This window comes from Opisthorchis viverrini, assembly GCF_000715545.1.
Source record: "Opisthorchis viverrini unplaced genomic scaffold opera_v5_207, whole genome shotgun sequence".
Classification (NCBI taxonomy): domain Eukaryota; kingdom Metazoa; phylum Platyhelminthes; class Trematoda; order Opisthorchiida; family Opisthorchiidae; genus Opisthorchis; species Opisthorchis viverrini.
Window position 1 is genome coordinate 959553 of NW_008751864.1, and position 8147 is coordinate 967699.

General features: G+C 48.3%; 1 protein-coding gene across 1 annotated transcript in view; it reads right to left on the reverse strand.

Annotated features, from left to right (window-relative positions):
* The window catches only part of T265_08232 (hypothetical protein), a gene marked incomplete at both ends in the record, with an annotated part of 43607 nt that extends 36702 nt beyond the window's left edge, over positions 1-6905 (reverse strand). The window contains one exon of the mRNA XM_009173975.1: positions 6885-6905. The remainder of the gene's footprint in view (positions 1-6884) is intronic.
* Between the last annotated feature and the right edge of the window lie 1242 nt (positions 6906-8147).

Below are 8147 nucleotides of genomic sequence, written 5' to 3' on the forward strand. Positions count from 1 at the left end.
GTTTTCGCTTACCCGCCCTGCTGTATGCAGCAAGTAAGGCGACCCGGCTGATGGCACCACGCGACGGCCGATGTGGCATGAGTTTATTTGTGTATGTGCAATTCATGGTTGTACGTGAGCTGGGATACTGCCAGGGCGCCCACACCTAGACAAGAGGACGATTAGGGTCCTCAACCAAAGCCTTTGGCTCAGAAGCCTAACCGCAAGGCAGCGGTGTTCGGCGAGAAATGCAAATGCATTACCATTTCTACGAAACAAGTCGCCACATGTTCCAACCCCCAACCTCGAGGGCCAGGAGACTGTGTTCGTCAGACCTCTAACGACTGACCAACCTGGTATGACAGGCTCTGTGAGTGTCGTGGGACACTCTCCAGTACAGCTCAATGGATCGCTGAGGTGTGCAAACCGTCACACCACGGTAAGGTCCAACCTCTTCGTGACGGAAACGAAGGGAGAAGTGACTACGGACGAGTGCGTGGCCGGAATCCACAAGTGCGTTCCAAAAGGAGCGGCGATTAGTTATTGGTCCGCGCCATCAGTAACTGATGGAAATGTGGCAGGCACGCCGTTGGAGATCACCATGTGGCCAGACTACTTCAGCTATTCCGGAAGTTCGTACTGCATAAAAACAGTCGGAGGTCAGCACACAAATGAAGCAATCGTTCACCATTTTCCATCCGTACCAAGTTGAACCCATATCAACCTCCTAAAATCAGTCTTGTACATTCAGGTCTTCGGCAACCACAAGGATACTGTCCTTTTAGCTCACCGCAACGTGGCACTCAGGTCGTCATAAAACCTGTCTTTAATAGTGTCACAGCTGCAGTCAGTTTGGGCGTAAGCAGACACTAGACAGACTGACCAACTTCCGCTTGTGAGACTCCTTCACAGAATTCGCCAGACGAACCGCACAGAGACAACTATCAACAGGCATCCAGTCAATCAAGGATCCTTCTACCCGGTGACTTAGGAAGATACCAACCCTTGCACATCCTACCGTAGCAGTGTCTCGATCGTCAGAGGCGCGTGACCGGAAGCGAGTGGAGATTGATGGGGCTTTTGGCTCAATCACTATGCTTGCATCTTGAATTCTTGTTTCTGAGACATAGCAAACATGAACGCCAAGCGAGCCTAATGAGAGAAAGAGTAGCTTGTTGTCCTGCTTGAAGACGACCAGATAGACTGGCGTCGATGCTTGAATATTGATTTCGAGATGCCTGAAAATTTCGGCGCCGGATGACGCGGAAAGGTTGCTCGCAAAACGGATGCACAACGAAAGGAGTGATCAGTATCACGTGTTCGGCCTGCAAGGAGAGTTATTAATAAAGTGGGGAGAGGGAAGAGAAAAAGTATGTGGGAGAAAAACGGGGCGTCAGTAGTAGCCTGTTTTGATGTACTCGCTGTTGTATGGAGCAGGTAAGGTGACGGCCGATGTAGCATGATTTTACTTGTATGTGTGCAATTCATGGCTGTACGTAGGGTGAGCTGCCACAGTGCCCACACCTAGACAGGACGATTACCAAAGCCTGTGGCTCAAAAGCCTGACCGCAAGGTAGCGGTGTTTGGCGGGAAATGCAAATACATTACCGTTTTTACGGAACAAGTTGCCAAATGTGTTCTAACCCCCAACCTCGAGGCGGTAAGCTCGAACTTGGCTTAGTTTTTTGCTCGTTCAAATTTGTGAAAGAAGTATCTCACTGTTTGATCTATTTATGGAGCGAACACGTATCCTCACTTTAAATTTACCAATCTAACCTAACCTGCGCGTGAAAACCTCCGTGAGATTGCACTATACCCACCATTAACCATGAGCCAGGAACTGCAAGTTGCTGTCCTCTACAGCTATTGGTAGACCACAACAGATGTAGAGGAAATGGAATTTTATTGGAAGTGGAGTGCAATGTCACGCCTCCAAAGCCTGGTGACATCTTAAATGTACGGACCCGCGGGACGACCACATAATCCAATAATCTAACTCTCCTGATCCATTTGTCTGCGCCAACTGGCTCTACCTTAGAGGTGGGAAGCGTTCCACAACAAACAAGACAGCTGTCAAAAAGGAGACGAAGTCTTCACTCCTGACTGAGAAGGACCCGTACGAACGTTCCGCCTTAGTCGGGATGCTCGAGAACATACTTTATTCCAACGCTCTGGAAGACACAAACACAAAGAATAAAGCGGCCTGGATGAAAGCCGATAACAAACTTTCGTCTCTAAGCGAGTACCTAAGGCTGTCCACCCCAGTTTCATTGGCTGCAGAGGTTATCCAGCCCTCTGATTCGACAATCGAGATCGCCACGACATCTTTGGTAGACAGGCGCATGAGGGTGAGCAGCTGATCACCTGGGGTCATTATCCACAAGCACGCCAGGAAAAGTGACAGCCACTCCTTGGTGGGTCCGCCACAAAGCCTGAAAATGAATCCCTTCACATAGAGTGGCTACGCGGAAAAGGAAGTAAGCGAACATTTGGGCTTCTAGTCACCGTTTCCTCGCTAACCGCCATACAGAGGATCGCCCTCTAGAGGTGCGAAAACTAGGCCACAACAGGGGAGGCGCGAAACAAGCTTCCGCTGGGTGACAGTTCAGCCTATCCCAAACTTATGACCAACCTCATGGTAGTTGTAGACCCTTGTACTCTTAAAAACACGCCGACGCAACGGGCCGCGACTCCGGGTCGCAGTTTCTTCTCAACCGCCGCAGACCTATCAACTAGCAACGAAAGTGATACACATGGGAAAAGCCTCGCGTGGATGGAGCGCCCAACGCAGGGGGAATTACCATCGCTTTTTCCTTACCGGACGACAAGACTGCAGCGTTATAACCTGGGTTGGGTCAGTTGTGCAGAGACAAGCGGCGAAATCTACTGACCTTGACTTCGGGGATCGCTGCGAGAACCCCATAACCAAGGAAAGTGCTAAAGGGCCGGCCTTCATCTCCACTCCGTCAAAAGCAGCCTCTCCAATTGTGGATAGTCATCACTCAACACTGTGATAGCCAAAGCCACAAACCCAACAGCAGTGTACTGAAAATTCCCACATATACCGAGCTGGTCACGCTGATCGCGGACGACCTAAGAGACCACTCAAAACAAAAGAAAGCGACCGCGGTCTAATAAGCCATGTAAGCCTGAACTTCTCAAAAAGCTATTGGCTAGATTCAAGGTGCAGTTCTCTGCAAAAATCAAGCCTCTGGAAAGTGCCACTAATAAAAGCACCCTTTGGTGGTGCCATCAAATGCACAAGCTACCTGACTGGGCTTCACAAAGGAACCTTAGCGGTCAAACTGAAGAAGCAGTCTGACGTGGATCCATAGAGTATTTCGAAGTCCTCGCGAGTAATACGGAAGAAGGCGCGCCGAATCACCCGTAGAACGGCGAATGCCTTTTGGGCCGATTTCTCATGGTGCAGTGAGAAGGACATGGTTGAAGAGAGCCAGATACGGAAATCATTTTGGTATCTATCCTCGTAATGCCTTTTGATCCTTTCTCACCATGCACGACAAAGGTATTCACCGAGTCTCCCCCGAATGACGTACGGACGCACTTTTCGTCATTCAGGAGAAGGCGCCAGTCCAACGGCCACTGCTTTGCAGCATCTACATCCATTTAGAGGGCACTGGCATTTGAGCTCCAGGATTTCAGATCGTCCGCAAAAAGTAGGCGTGGACTTAAAAGAACGCCCGGAAGATCGGTGACGTAGATCAGAAACAGAAGTGGTCCAAAACAGAGTCTTGAGGAACCACAATGGAGACCGGCGCCGAAGAAGAGTAGGTCGAACTTACTTTCACTCTGAATGTTCTGCCTAATAAGAATGTTTTAATCCAACGTAGTATTCCCCCTGTAATCCAGTAAGACTCGAGTTTGGCAATAGTAGGACGCATGTGACTCAACCGAATGCTTTTGAAGAGTCGGAAAATATGGCATCCGATAGGACGCCTTCCTCCTTAGCTTGGGTTAAATTGCCCATAAATACGAGCTCCATCATACAAGGACGCCTTAAGAACAATCCGCGTTCGACTAGGGATAAAGTCGTTGGCGTTGATGGGATTTAATATGGCCCAATTTAAAATTCGTTCTATAACCTTGCACGGCACAGGCTTGTAGCTGCCGGGCGACAGGTGGTCACCGGTTTTGTAGACTGGCACGACAATAGCTTCCTTCCAAACCAAAGGAAGGTTGTCTATGTTGAGCGACTGACGAAGCACCAGGTAGAAATGCTTTGCCAGTGTGAACGACGTTTCCTTCAGGATCCTTGGATGAACCTCGTCTAACCCCAAAGCGCTGAATGGGCCTGTCCTGTGCAAGAGTTGGTGGATGTTTTCCTCCATGAAGACAAAGTTGATTAGAGGCCGTTCGTAGTTACGTCTGGGGGCGAGATGTCTCAAGTGGTTAGAGCGCGAATTTACTCACCGGAAGGGCCGTGGTTCGAACCCGACCTCTGCCACTCGACTTCCCCTGTCTAGGCTTGGGCGACTTGGCAGTATCCCAGCCCTCTTGCATCCTTCGTGTGGCATGGCAGCTAGGCACCGAAAGGGTGCTCATCATCATCATCGACAGCATGACATCAGTGTTCAACACCGATGCTTCACTGCCCCACAACCATGACTTATTTGAAAGCCTTATTGTAAAGAAAAGAATAAAGGTGGATGGGGGAGGGACTTAGTGCTAGCTTAACACAATCATTCCGGGGTGCCTACACCTCCAGACATTCACTCAGGCAATCTGGACAGAAACTGACAACAAGAACGCCACTGACATCGGTTGGCAGCCATATCTTGTAATGTCTCCAACCAGGCACAGTGAGGAAGGGTGCTACAGCTGAACTATTCACGATTTACGACACACAGTTACGTCTTGACAAAACTGAATGTGGCGAGGTCGCTGGGGCAGAATACAGGCCTGTATGGTGTACTCTACAGACTCAGATACCACTGTTGGGTCACTTATGGGTTCACCGCCTCTGTCCCTCAAAGGAGAAGGCGGTTGGTTTATTCCTCCGGCGGTGTCTCATGTACTTAAATAGCATATTTTGGTCTACCGGGGCGGGTTCTAGTATCATGGATTGTTTTCGTGTTCCATGGGCGGGTTTCTGATTTATAGCGCTTCCGCAATTTACGAAATGCCAGCTCGTCTTTCATGTCACCTACAGTTATCTTTTGAAGGAATAGTTGAGGCCTCCTTTCCAGAAAACGCCGAATCCTTTTAGGGAGCTTAAAGTCCACTTGACTGCTTGCTGTTTTTTTGGGATGAACATCGGGTCAGCCTCGTGAACCCTCTGAACAATGGTTCTGTATAACTCCTGAAGCTGGTTCCAGTTCAAATCAATTAATAATGATGCGCATTCCTGAGAAGTCTACACGGAAGAAGTTTCGAGTCCACGCTCGGGATTTCTGGCCCATAAAGATAATAGTAATAATAATCGTTCAGCTGTAAAACTCTCCCAGCTCCCAGCTGCCATACCGCCAAAAGAAAGCACAAGGGCTAGGATATTGCCAGGTTGCCCAAAGGGAAGTCGAGTCAGAGGTCGAGCTCGAACTACGGATCTTTCCGTCCGCAAATTCGTGCTCTAACCACCAAGCCATCTCGTCCCAGTAGCCCAGTAGCAGATGAAATCGAAGCTCAGCACATAGTGGGACGTTAACACCTGGTCGACGAAATGTCTTTCGTTCGTGATGACCAAGCTTGCGCGTTATCTGGTGGGTGCGACGACATGCTGAGTCCAAGCGCCCTGTTGAACGACTTTGTTCTGCTCGGACATAAGTTTGGGGTCGGCTGAACCGGAGCCAAGCGGAAGCCTGTTTCGCGCTCCTCCTCTAGGACTTCTGTGACTCACAGTTCCCACCCTCAGAAGGCTATCCGTCTACATACACTTGATCATCGTGGGGGCCTTTCGAATGCTAACAGCTCGATCCAAGATCTGCTGCACGGCAGATTTCGGGAAAGGAATAACTAGAAGCCCAGCGGTTCGTTTGCTTCTCCTTCCACGTAGCAACTCTACGTGAAGCGATCCGTGCTCATGGCAACTGTGCCAACTCCACTGGTGAGAATAACCCCCATATGATCAGCCTGCTCTTCGCTATGCACCCGTCCGATAAAGACTTTGTAGCTATCTTGATTGCCGAATCAGAGCTAGATAACCTCTGAAACCAACGGAACCGGGGTGGATAGCGCTAGGTACTCGCTTAGGGACGAAAGTTCACCATCGACTTTTCTACAGGTCGCTTGATTTTTGTGTTTGTCTCCTCGAGAACTTTAGATAGAAGCACCAGTTCTGTGTCGAGTATCTCAATTAAAACGGAAGGTACACACTGGTATTTCCAGAAGTGGGAACTTGGTTTCGTTTTCAGAAGTTGACTTTTTAGTTACAGAATGTAAAGCACGTTTAAGGTAGAGGTAACTGGCGCAGAAAAACGGGTCAGGAGAGTTGAATTGCTCGTTCATCTGGTAGTCCCTAAACCCTTGCATTTAATGAGCCGCCAGGACTCGAATGTGACATTGAATTTCACGTCATACCTTCAATGGACACTTATTTCGCTCACATCTGTTACGGTTCATCGATAGCTGTAGGGAGCAGCTTGTATTGATCTGGCTCAGAATTGAGATTGGGTGCACCGCGGGAATGTAGTGCAACCTGACACATGTTTTCACAAAAACGGTATGTTAGAGTGAAAAATTCAATAGAACGACACATGTTCGCTCCGCAAATATATTGGATGGCGAGAGAACCCTTAAAAGTCTGCACCGTAATATGCACGCTATGGAAGCACCAGGGAACTATGATTCTCCGAAGACAGGTGTTCACGACAATTTCTGTGGATGGAAAACAGAAGCAAAGCTCATGAGCCAGAGCCCAGTAAGCAAGGCTGTGCATCGCCAATACTTACATATGAATCAATCAAACTGACAGACAACGTATACCACCGCACAAGCGAAAAAGCGAAACCAGTTTCGAACGCACCGCCGTCTTAGTGGGGTCCACAAATTTAGAGTGCACAATTTTATAAGACAACAGCTTTCCTCATTTCAGGGCCGCCGGCTATTCGCACAATGAGATTGATTTCTCCAAATCTACGGCATTTTCAGACTTGCCACTTCATAGAGTAAAATGTCTATGTATAATGTACATGCTCCTGTATTATTGAAAATCCTTTAATATGGTGATTTGTTTAAGTGAACTAAATCCGCAGGTGAATAAACACCGCCGGCTTTGATTACCTTAACGGATGATAAAAAAGCGCGAATTGTGGAAAAGGTTAACTCACATACAATGAACGTACCTTTCAGGTATTTCTCCACCTGAACAGATTTCCTCAACATTCAAGAATCTAAATGGCCTTTGGAGATGCAACATATGCGCGGGCCCATTCGTGCAAACAAATTTTGGCCGATGATCCTTTGTTGCCAGTGGTGCACGCTGACTATTTGCTAAACATCGTGCACGTTGACTGGCAAATTACAGAGTGTTTCATTATAGGTCCCGAATTATGTTAGAAAGTCCTCCGGGTTCATCGATCTTGACCGACGCACACCACTCACATGCGGCTAGGGGTACACGATACCTAACTAACTAGCCACATAGAGCCTACGTCGATAATGCCAGACAGCTGAACGATCTTAACCGACGCACACCACTAACATGCGGCTAGGGGTACGCGATGTCTAACTAACTAGCCACATAGAGCCTACGTCGATAATGCCAGACAGCTGAACGATCTTAACCGACGCACACCACTAACATGCGGCTAGGGTTACACGATGCCTAACTAATCCATCCATCTGTAACGGAGAAAAGGCTCAAAATGGACGTCTTGAAATTTTGGGATACATTGGTCGTTTTGAAGTTTACATATGTTATTCTGTGAGGCGCACTCTCTTCTTCATGGGGAGCGTTCAGCTGGCCGTTGAATTCCTGAAATGAGAGGAAGATATAATTGAGGTTATCGAAATATCACCATGAGGCGGGCAGCCGACAAACAGGTAGAGATACTTACCCGAAAATTCACTGCAGCGGCTATGCTCTCGTAGATGCCTGTTCACATAATGCCATCCTCAGCGGTTATTTCGCATACCTGTTTAATGCACCTCCCAAGAAAAACGAGACTTACATGTACTGCCTGTGGCCTCATTAACAGACAAACTTTTCGGAG